This window comes from Hesperophylax consimilis, chromosome 13 (assembly GCF_061612785.1).
Source record: "Hesperophylax consimilis isolate HC1 chromosome 13, BYU_Hcon_1.0, whole genome shotgun sequence".
NCBI lineage: Eukaryota > Metazoa > Arthropoda > Insecta > Trichoptera > Limnephilidae > Hesperophylax > Hesperophylax consimilis.
The window spans coordinates 3,134,677-3,147,068 of NC_142848.1; the positions used below are offsets into that span (position 1 = coordinate 3,134,677).

General features: G+C 34.9%; 1 protein-coding gene across 1 annotated transcript in view; it reads left to right on the forward strand.

Moving 5' to 3' along the window:
- Ptp36E (protein tyrosine phosphatase 36E) overlaps nt 1-12,392 on the forward strand; it is a 625,696-nt gene that overhangs the window by 436,558 nt on the left and 176,746 nt on the right. The gene's annotated exons all lie outside the window — the stretch shown is intronic.

Consider the following 12,392-nt stretch of genomic DNA (forward strand, 5'->3'; position numbering starts at 1 on the left):
GCCACGCTCCAGGCGCCACGGGGGCTTGGGTAGTTGTGAACCTGGAATCGGCAGGTTGGTGGCCTGCTTGCAGTGCGGCGGATGTCTTTGTTGCTGCTGCCAGGGCTGCAAGTAGGTTGGCGGTGTGCTTAACGTGCTGCTTCTCTCGAGTGCGCAACTCACGGCGCAACATTTGTATTGCATCCTCAGTTGACTCTGACCGTTGGTCATCATCCTCTCCGTCGGACTCCTGGGGGGCCGGGAAACTGTGGGTCAGGATGGGACCCCAAGCTGTGGTTGATTGTTCAATGGAGTCCGAGGCAAGCATAGCTTGATCAGCTTGCTGGGGTGCATCTTGGCTAATGGGAACATCAGTCGGAGAGTTGGAAGTAGGGTCCGGGGCTCGGCGAGACATACGTTTGTCTCGGTCTGCGGGAACGCTGGTTGCTGATCGCGACGCCCCGGATGACGTAGAGATTTTATGGCCACTGCGAAGCGAAGGCATCTTTACTGAAGCACGATTAAAGGCGTAATGCGTAGAACCGGCACGAAGGACCAATTTGTACGGGACCAAGTTAGTGAAGCCCGCACAAATACTGCAAATTCAATAGGGCACCGGCACACATTGACACCTTGATCTGAGAGTTTTTGCAGGGGCAGTAGGAAAACATTAAATTAAACAAGTATTACTTTCCCGAGAACTCTCGGATGAGAAGTGACTGTTTGTACCAGTTACTTCTCTATTTATTGGACAAAATTATACATTAAATTTCACACATGTTCAATGAGAGTAATTAGCGATCACCCTTATCTCTTCACTGTGTTGAACAAAACAAAAACATTAGTTTTTAAATGTATGGTGGTGCCGAAAATCCATTAATATTAACTATAGCAGTCGCATATTAAGGATGTGGAATAATATTATAGTATCATATTTATTTTGACGCAGATATCTAAATGGTTTTATCAAAAATATTAAGGACATCGTAAAAACTTGAGATCTTGTTATCTCATAATGACTTTGGCTCTGCACGTCCGATATAGTAGGTATTCTTTTGTTTTATTTCACGTGTTTCTCGATAATGTAGGTACGTTAGACAATTTCGACGGGTAATTGATAGAAAATATTCGTTATTCCGGTATTTTCTACTTTATACGTTTTCGCGCAAGACGTGTGAGAATGAGAATTATTTAGATATAAATGATGTCGATGGCTTATGACTGCCTTCTGCGGGGATAAACTATAAAAGTATTTATAATATTAGGTTATGTGAGAAAATAAATCTGTTTTTGAAGATATTGTGGTGTACGGGAAATCTATTTTTGGTACATTAATTTATTGAGAATGTTTGTTTGTTAATAAAAGGTCACGCAACGGTCATTAGTCTGTCATTACTAAAAATGCTTTCATTTTTGCAAATGGTGTGTTGTTGTCATTAATTTTAAATTGGTTAAGTAAACATAGCAGAATACACGTTCACATGTATCGCTATAATACTCCACAAGAACGCGAAATAAATGTATCAAATCTATCTTTTTTATATAAAAATAAAGCAATGTCTTAGGGAATTGAGTGAAAACTTTTGCACCACCCTTTACTATGAAATTATTATAATATGTTATAATTTCTGTGACAAATTAAACTGTATTCAGAAGGGAATAAAAAGTGCGGCGAAGAGACAGCGTTTATATAGAGATAGCGTTTTCTATAAATGCACTGTCCATTTGAGCTTTACGGTTATTTAACACCATTAAACAGTAATGCCTAAATTACACCTGCCGAGTTCTCGGCCGAGACAACGCATTCGGCCGAGTGCTCGACTGATTTTCTCAGTACAATCAGTACTCGGTATGATAGCGGACGACTGATTAAGGTGAGACAGCGGATATAAGCAAGGCCCGATTAGTTGGTCTAGTAAGTACCCCCTCCATCTGCATACTCAACTCGGCGCTTCACTCACTCTCCACTCGGTTAGTGCGATCAGCCGAGACAGTTAGTGAAAGAAATAAAATTCAAAATTTAAAAAAAATTATGAATTTTTGACGTTTGTTGTTATAAAACTGTCATACTTTTTATATTTTTCATACTTGGCGAAATCACTAGCCCACTGTCTAGTCTAGAGAATGATTAAGAATTGGTTGTTTTGGAGAATTTGAATAATATTGTGAAAGATTTTTTCAAGTTCTGTCAAACAACCAGCTTATAATGATATAATTACAGAACTTAAATAGGACTTTCACAGAAACCGACAATGAACGTTGAAATTTTATGAACAGTTCAAATTCTCTGCAACAACCCGTCCTAAATTTCGTTATTTTTTAACCTCCACACATCATCCCCAAAGATGAAATAGGTCCTGAAGGAAATTATCTCTCTCTGGGCCTTCTGTACGGAATTAATACTAGACATACTCAACTACTTTTGTGAACGGAGAAAAAATAATTCGTCTGGAGCCAGTAAGACTATGGCATCCCAAATTGGGTTTGTTTTGAGGCTGAATGTAGTGGGGAGGCGAAATAGATGGGGAGGAGGAATATGGAAAAATACCTGGCTATTCAGATCTGGTCACCAGACGCAGCCAGGCCATTCAAGTAACATTTCAATTCTCACTGGTGGTCTTACACCAGGAGGACACTTTCACTTTCTTCCGCTCTGGATCGTATCGCAAGTATGCTTTATATTGTTTTTAATTAATAATTTATGAAATTAGGTAGTTGTTTCTGATCAAACGTGAATATTGTTCATATACCAATCATAAATGAACGCTGAAATTTGAACAGTGGCAGCAGTCAGTTGCATGCTTCAGCAAATAAGGCTTATGAATAGTGTGCACATGGACAAAAGCCGGCCATCAAGGGCTGCAAATCCCGTGGGCAAACTCCTGTCAAGTGATTACAAAATTCACTTGCCAAATATTAACTCAACTAACAAACAAACGACTACATCATTTCCCGGCAGGGTGGGAGAAAGATTCATTTGAAGAACGACTAATTGTACCGTAATGCACATGCAGAAAACTTACCGATATAAAATATTGCTAATTTATTAATAATCCCTTAAAATTAATCGTAATCCGTTTAAAACCATCAATTGTACATTTATATGAAATATGAAGCGGAAAAATATGTTTCGCTTTTCTACCTCCAACTGACCTCTTACTCTCCCAACACTAAACTACAACTGAAACTACCGAATACGGTCTTTTGCGTTCAATTGTTGAAACAAGTTTCGACGTTAAGTACACAGTAGCGCCTTTGATTGTAGCTCTATTAAAAACGGGATTGCTAATCTTTAACAAATTAATTGTCAGGTTTCCTTATAAGCTTTCATGAAAACATGAATGTTTTATCGCCGTTCATAAGAAAATAATATTTTTACATTTTATTATTGGATACAATCAGGAAAAACGCAGGTTCATGAACACGCGTTCGAATTTATTATGAATGTTCTAAAAGTTTATTAGGATAAGGCCTGCAATCCAATTTTTAACAGACTTTAATAAATCGGTGATACTCATTTTTCTCCGCGCAGTAAAATGCTTTAACAGCCCTAAATACTAGCCAACAAACTCTTTTTAAATTTGAGAAAATCTATAAATGTCTACAAAAAACAAAAACATTAATATTTATTTCTAACGATGGATTGATATTTCTTCCGTGGTTGAGTGATAACGATCATGGACTACGAATTCGGAGGTCGCGGTTTCAAACCCCAGCGTGCGCAAGTAAATATTATTGATTAATTGCTGTTATAAAAATTAACAGTACGAACAAAGATCTTTACTTTTCGACGAGTTGAGTTATTGACTGTAGAAGTGTCAGTTGAAAACTAAATTATTGGACAGTGATATTACAACGTGTGTGTCCTCTAGCAATATGTTGCACAATATTTTGACTATAATATTAAACGTCTAGGGGCCAGTTTACTTAAGTGAGAAATACACATTAAAATTATTTCATTGCAATGTTGTTAACAGATTTGTGAGGTTTTAAATTTACATAAATTTGCGAAGGAAAATAATAAATAACGTATGTAGTGTGTAAAATAGAAGAAAAAGAGTACATTTTTAAACATGCGGTTAAAAAGGCAATGATGTTGAAAAGGATATATAGTATATTTGGGTCATTTCCAGAGTGGAAGATACTCTAGTATCGTCCTTAACTGAACTGAACTTAGGGCGAGTTGTTTCAGGGAATTTGAATAGTAAATGAATTTTAATAGAACTTTCACAGGACTTAAATGTTGACTTTGAAATTCGATGAATTCATGTTTTGTGAAACAACTGACCATGAAATCAGTATACCTAATCCGAGTTCTGAAGTAAGTGACCAAAACTCTTGTTTTGGTCCACAAAACAAAACATGCACAGTTTTCTGTCTGGAAATTCTAATACAACGCAACTCTTTTCAACTGATAATGTAGATATATTTGCAGAAAAAACAATTTAATACTCAACAAATACGGCGTAAAACGCAATACTGTCTTACCCTTAATTTCCAATCAAAACCTCGGGCGAAGCGTGGAGTACATCGTTTTATTCGGTGTTTCTCTATTCCAATGTTACCATACGATGGAAGCCATATTTATTAGTGCAATAATTTTATTTTTTAATAATAAAACCATTCGTATTCAGTGACGAACGCCCTGGAACGTTATCTGTGTATTTATTGAACACAAAAACTCATCAGAGTAGAAATTCAACGCGAAAATAATATTCCCTGCTTTTGAGCTCCTGAATTGTAAAGGAATCACATTTCCTGCTTTCAGTTAGCGCGTTCTCTTGAAAGGGTTTGTTTGACTCAAGGGGACACCCAATACCAGAGGCACGTATATTCAAATGAAGAGTTTCCTGTGCAGCAGAACCCCAATGAATCTTGGGTACAAGCGAAATCTGGTGGGATTTCAAACGATTTTATATATATATTTTTGTATTTTATGGCTAATACCTTTTATAGTACCGAGGTAACGCGGCCATGTGTATGAATTTACGTACCTATTTAGTCTGGTGGTTGTAAATTTATTCCGAATAGACCTGTGATATTTTACTGTAGGTATGTTGCTGAATAAATGAAAATTTAAAAAATAAAACTTTCAAGAAACACTTGGTTTTCCAGAAATACTAGGCTACGAATCAAATTAATTGATAAAATGTGCCCGAATGTTAAAAAATCCCTTAAAAGAAAACCAATTACAATAGCTAGAAGATGATAAAACGTTTGAACAAAACGAAGCTCGCATTATTTATCTTCGTAAATCCAATCCTAGGCTATTGTCCGCCCAAAGCCCGGGGGGCGGTGACTCGGCCAAGTGAATTACCTATCTTTGCTGAGGTGGGCCAGGTGGGGTGGTAGGCCATGCGTTACCGGTTTGCGGTAAACCAATTACTGAAATACCGTTAAAATATTGCATGTTACTGATATTGAATCACCGATACAACATTGTATTTGTATGCGTTTCTATAAAGAATTTTCTAGTATAATTTTCGTGCGCATAAAAACTATGTATACGAATTCATGGTATGTATGTATGCACGGGCGCAAACAAATAATTCGTATTAAAATTTTGGAGCATATCTTGCAAATAGTTTCATTTCATACAATTATTCAATTAACGCTAGATCTGTGAATGCGTAGATTATAACATACGTTCTCTTACCTTTAACCACTAGAGAGATTTTTGGTATCCTATGCCAAGTTTACAAAAACGTTTTGAGCGATCACTTTAATCTAGGTTGATTCATTGGCTTTAAATTGCAGTTAGCAGTTTTTTTTTGTTTCCATATTTTATTTTCCGACTTTATGTGCGGGTTAAATCTTCGCCACAGGTAAAACTAAACCCTTCCACACACTTTTCCACAAATGGTCATCTAGTCAATCCACATTATGCAAGTGCACTATATAAGCTAAGTAAATACAAAACAATAAAAAAACAGCACGTCAACTCACCAGAGATCAAATGTGAAAATAATTCACCGACTCCAGATATTTTCATATCAGAGGGTTCGGCTCGGTAGAACTCCTAACTGTACCTATAAATCCTACTGATCCCACAGTATAAATATTTAAAAAATCTTTCGTAATCCTACATGTATTTAAAATGACTGATTTTTGAATTTTTATATATATATATATATATATATATATATATATATTCTTTGACAGATCTAATTCGCTTACATTTTGGAAAGAGAGCTAGGTATTATGCCAGTAGCCGAAATAACAAATGGTAATATTCTTATAAGAGATTCCATATTCTTTTAATCTCATTTCCTAAATCTGTGTATTTTCTTATTTTTTCTGAAACAGATTTTTGAATATTACATGAATTTAGAATAGCGTCATCAAAAATATAAGTTTTTTTTTAAATTTTGTATGTTAAACTAAATCGGATCTATTATGACTAATCGTTCGGTCTGTTTAGTTGTTTTGTCGTTAGTATAGTTTTATCATAATATATTTTATAAAATTCATTTTCAAGGTGCTAATACAGAACATCCCGATATAATATGTCCCATAGTTTCCGGAAAAGCCAAACATTTTCTACATAACTCATTAATTAGATTTGTATCTTTGATTATATGCTTCCTATATTTTTTAGTAATGACTCTATCCAGATTGGCAAACATAAATCCTTCAATTTCTGCGCTCAACTCTCCAATACTCAACCATTTGTTCGACGAGAATTTTACAACATACGTTTGGTTGAGATAATTGAAATGTTTTGCGTGAATAATTTTATTTGACCAGGAATCTAATAATTCCTGATTGGGATTTATAAAAATGTTGGCATTGTGTAATTTATTATTTGTATATTTTGGATATTATTTAGAATTTTTGAAACATCAGTTTCAATATGCAATAATGACAGTTACATTCAAAGCAAATTTGAGTTTATTGAACCAGATTTTACGCTGGAAAATTCACACATTAGTAACTAACGCACATCACGGACAACGTTTTCTAATAAACTATTACCATGTGAATCAACTTATAGCTTCACGATAAACGGTAAACCGTTTTAACCGCGCTATCTACAGAGTTACCGGTAATTTAGCAATCCCTACAGCGAATTGAAGGCAGGTACGGAGGGAGAGAGGATGTTTTAACCGAAGACTGCTCGTTAGCCCAGCTAATGGATTTCGGATTCATCTCCTTCAATGGAAAATGGCAGAAACACTATCTGTGCTATTCACGAACAGCCTTACTAATAAATTTAATAAATATTTTATATAATTGATAAACAAACGTATATGTAAAATCTATGCTTATATAAACCGACATATAACTGCCATAAAATATTTCATGGAAAGATAAATATATTGTTTATACAGAAAGTTTATTTATGTGTATTGAAATTTCTCATCGAATTTCGGAATATTTCTAAGTTATTTGAGGTGTTATGTATTTCTTCTGTTTGAAGATGTCCCAAAAGAGAGTACCATTTTAAAAGATATTTTTTTACTTTCCGATTTTATATTCGGGTCAAATCTTCCCCATAGGAAAAACTAAACCCTTCCACACACTTTTCCACAAATGATCATCTAGCCAATCAACATTATTCAAATATATAAGCAAAATAAATACAAAACAATGCAAGAACGGCACGTCAACTCACCAGAGATCAAGTGGGAAAATAATTCACCGACTCCAGATAGTTTCTAATATAATATCTCCACTTTTCATATCAGAGGGTTCGGCTCGGTAGAACTCCTAACAGGGCCTATAAATCCTACTGATCCCTCAATATAAATATTTAAAAAATCTTTCGTTATCCTACATTCTACATGTATTTAAAATGATTGATTTTCGCATTTTTATATACAAATTTTTTGATAGATCTAATACGCATAAATTTTTAATGAGAGAGCTAGGTATAATAATGCCAGTAGCCGAAATAACAAATGGTAATATTTTAATATTAATAACCTTTTGATTTTTGTATTTTAAATATTACTTTAATATTTAAACACAAAAATGTAGAAAAAAAACTGTTTATGTTTCTTATCAAAACATCGAAAAATTGTAGATATTACGAATTTTTTTAAATACATTCCTTTTATTTAAGGAATCTCCAAAAAAATTGTGATTTCACTTTTTATCTCGTTTATATAAACTGTATAGTTAAAAAAAATTCCCGGGGAGTAATACAAAGTTGACATTTAAGATTCATTTTTTGCGCTATTTAATCTTTGATTTCTTGGATTTTTGCTTACCCACATAAGCATAAGACATTTATTCTATTAAAATGTTTCATTTTCGTGGAATTCTTTTTGAATTAAGGCAGTAAAAGTCAATTAAAATAGTATATGTCAGAAATAACCTATTTTTTAAGACGGGATGTGTCAGTTGGCCAAAATGTGGCGTTGCCAGTTCTTTCGCAGCCAGTTAAAGGCATTTTTTATTAGTAATAATTTGAAACAGAAATTGTAAAGTCTTTATTCAATGTGCAAATGAAACACCAATTAACGAATGAGAAGTGGTTTTTTATTATTATTATTAGTGATAAAGCTATCTGTAAAGAATGTATATGGACGTGTCCGTGTGACTGAAGTAAAGAGAACTTATCCTTTCTTCAGTTCTATTTTTAATTGAATGCAGCAGAGTTTTACTGACCCCAAACGTCCGAAGCCAATGGGACTATGGGATTCCAAATTGGAGTGTATTGTGAGGCTGAAGGCAGTGGGGTGGGAAAGGGAAGTGGGAAAGTGGGAAGGGTGGTAAAGTATTTGGATATTCAGGTCTGTTTACCAGATACAAGTGAATCTATTTCCATCAATGTTTCCGTTCTGGATAGTGGTCTGACACCAGAGCGATAATGAGAGTATTTACCAGTCTAACGTGCCGCATATGTAGGTACTACATGTAGATTATTAATTATGAAATAGCACATATCGTTGGCTGAATTTGTAGAATGCATCATATTTGTAAAATTTTACAGAAGGCACAACAAATACAATGACAGGTAATTTTTTTATTTATGTTCAGAATATACCTTCATATTTCACAGTTATTTCACAAAACTGAAATAATAACAGTACATGAATAGAACCTTTACAGAACTTGAAATTCAACTTGGAAATATGATGAATTATTCAAATTCTGTGAAACAATGTCTTTGAATTGCCAAAATTTTCATATGATTTGACAATGACATCAAATAAGTGCGCGGGGAAAAATGTTAGGACTTCAGAACACGTGTTCGGACATCGTCACAACCTATCAATACATTCGTTAATGACCTACAACCCCGTTTTTAACAGCGAAATGAATAATTTGATTAGATTTTTAATAAAATAGCAATATTTTTAACAGCAAGTTTTCTCTATTGATTAGCAAACGTAATTTACAGGATGCTATTATTTAGTTTTTTATATTCATTTAAATTTTATATTTAGACCGCCTTCATGGTCGAGGGGAAAGGCTTTCGACTAACCAGCTGAAGGTCACGGGTTCGAAGACCGGCGGCGTGCACAAGTAAATTTTATTGGATTAATTTTAGTTATTAATTAACAAAAAATATATTGTATTTTATACTTGCGGCACTTTCCAGAGTGGAAGATACTCTCAGTATCGCCCTGGTATAAGAGAACCATTCAGAATTGAAACGTCGCTTAAAATTCAGCCATGTTTGATGACCAGATCTGAATAGCCAGGAATTCCCCCACCTTCACATTTCCCATCTCCTTTCCCTATCCGCGACTTCCAGGCTCAAAAAATACCCCAATTGGGGATGCCATAGTCTCACAGGCTCCAAAACGGTCGTGAATAGTTGGGACTCTTCTCGTGCGGTATTCACATTAAAAAATAATAATAATTTAAGTCACGGACGGTGTTCTCAGATCTTTAAAACAAAGTTTTTTGTATTATTTATGTGATCTCGTAGATTCTCTAAATTCCCGCTTGTACTACGAGTTTCCGGACACTGTGTATAAAACGGTATTGCTTTCATCAATTATTGTTACAATAGACATGTACATCAGCTCTCAACGTAACCTCAAATACAGAATTAAAATCAATATGGGTTTACGGTCCCTGCGGCTTGTGAAATAAATTCACCTATTCGGTTCACGTGTCAACCTTTTATGAAGTAATTTGGGCGTCTAGCATATGCGGGTCATGATCTAATTTATTACCTAGTTTAGCTCAACCCATCCCCTAGTTAAACCCCGAACTAGCTAATTATGAATGACAGTCCACTATTTATTTAACAACTATAAAATAATGTAATTACCAACGGTTATTCGATCAAATCAGGTAAAGCTTGGCCCAATTAATGATTTAGTCCGGAAATCGTGTTAAAATTAATTAGTTTATCGAGTGGTCAAAAAGCGGTGCAACCCTGTTAAATTAATGTTCATGTTTGCTTTGAAATAATTGGGTTCAAATTAACTGAAACTTTTGGGGTCAGTCTACTCATATATTCCTTATTTATTTCGCCTTAACACTAGCAAACAAATTATTGTAATTGTTTGATTTGATTGAATATCTGACCTACGAGTATAAATCGGCAAAAAATCGCCGTTTTTGTTTTTATTCACTAAATACCTAATTTCAGCGATGTGCGCTGCTCTATGACTAAAGGTAGTCTGTATTTAGTTATTTCAGCGGCGTGCACTGCTGTATGTCTAAAGGTAGTCTGTATTTAGTTATTTCAGCGGCGTGCACTGCTGTATGTCTAAAGGTAGTCTGTATTTAGTTATTTCAGCGGCGTGCACTGCTTTATGTCTGAAGGTAGTCTGTATTTAGTTATTTCAGCAGCGTGCACTGCTTTATGTCTGAAGATAGTCTGTATATATTTATTTCAGCGGCGCACACTGCTCTGTGAATAAAGATAGTCTGTGTTTAGTTTTTTTTTTAAATTTTATTTAGGGTGGAAATGAATTACGCATTGGTTATATGAAAATAGCCAATATTATCATCTTCCGCTGATTGAAGTGGCCAACTGAATAATATTTGTCGGATATATTAATGTTGGTTCACTTTCATGTTCCTACCATTAGATCTAAGATAAATTAAAAGGGAAGATAGGTTACTGATACAACGCGCGTGATTGCAGTGAACTGGGTCCAGTGGATAAACTGGCGATTTACTCCGTTTAGTATCGCACATAAGCCTGTCGGATAGACCAACTGCCACCAGCTGCCACAAACACGTCGCTTAACGGTTTTAAAACAACAATTCCCAATTTTCGTTACTAATATCAATGCGAAGATCTAGGCAATCGTATCGATGCGTGCCAACACAACTAGGTGGACAACAGCATTTGGCTCGCTACTCACTGAGCAGTTCAAATACAGCAGAGCGATACGGAGCACATTCCGGACATGAAGCGACCAGGGCGAATCATAGCGACGCAACGTGTTTCTCGAGCAAAAATCAAATCTGGTGGAGTTTCTTTCCATTCGCATCTACTCAAAAATCGCTTATTTTTTCAATCAATACAATTATCGCAATTTTTTTCGAATAAAATAAAGCGAGACAGTGAACGCGGAAACACATAAGAATATGATGGACTACCTAGTGACAGTACGTCGTATTCTACTACTACTCTGCTCGCTTTTTTGTATGCCAATACTTCGGGTGTTTTGAGTTAAGCTTTGTTTCGGTAATGCCATAATCATCATTCCGGCTCAGAACAGAAATTGTCTAGTGAGTCGGGTAGCGCACATAATTTGTAAACAAATATTGATGTCAATAAACGCCCGGGTTACCGGCAATAAAAAAAAAAAAATTATTAATGACACCAACCTATATCTCTTACATACTGCCGTTTAAGAATTACAGTTTGCCATATTTTTATCAAGATACTGTTAAAAACTTGACTTTATTTAACGTGATCATTTCCCAATAAACATTATTCATTCAGAATATTTCATGTCATATGTTCAAGGTACCCTTGTTCGAATAAATATAATGATTGAGATAGAAAACTATCATTATTTTGTATAACAAGTATTCCGACTTCCTCATAACTTATTTATATAGTTTAATTTTTGATAGTTTGTTATGAAATTTGTCAAATCATTCGATATAGGCCTCCAGTGACATTTTTAACAGGAAAGCGAATAATTTTACAAGAAATGTATTAACAATATTTCATATCAGTAAGTTTTTCCGTGTATGAGCATTCCAATCTTTATTTGAGTGTATCTCAAAACTATGTTTTTGTAGATAGGCCGCTGTGATCTTAAACCCCCGAAATATTCCTCAAGGTTTCGCTCTCACCCCTCTTATGCTAACTAATATACAACAGCAAAGAAAATAGTTAACCCTAATATTGACAGAGATATTTAAAAGCCGACTAGCAAAGCTGTCACTCTGACAGTATAATTAAGTAGTAATTTGATTCGCATCAACAGAGCTTTCGATAGTGATTAACGAACGTCTTAATTGCGTCAACCTTGTCTACCATG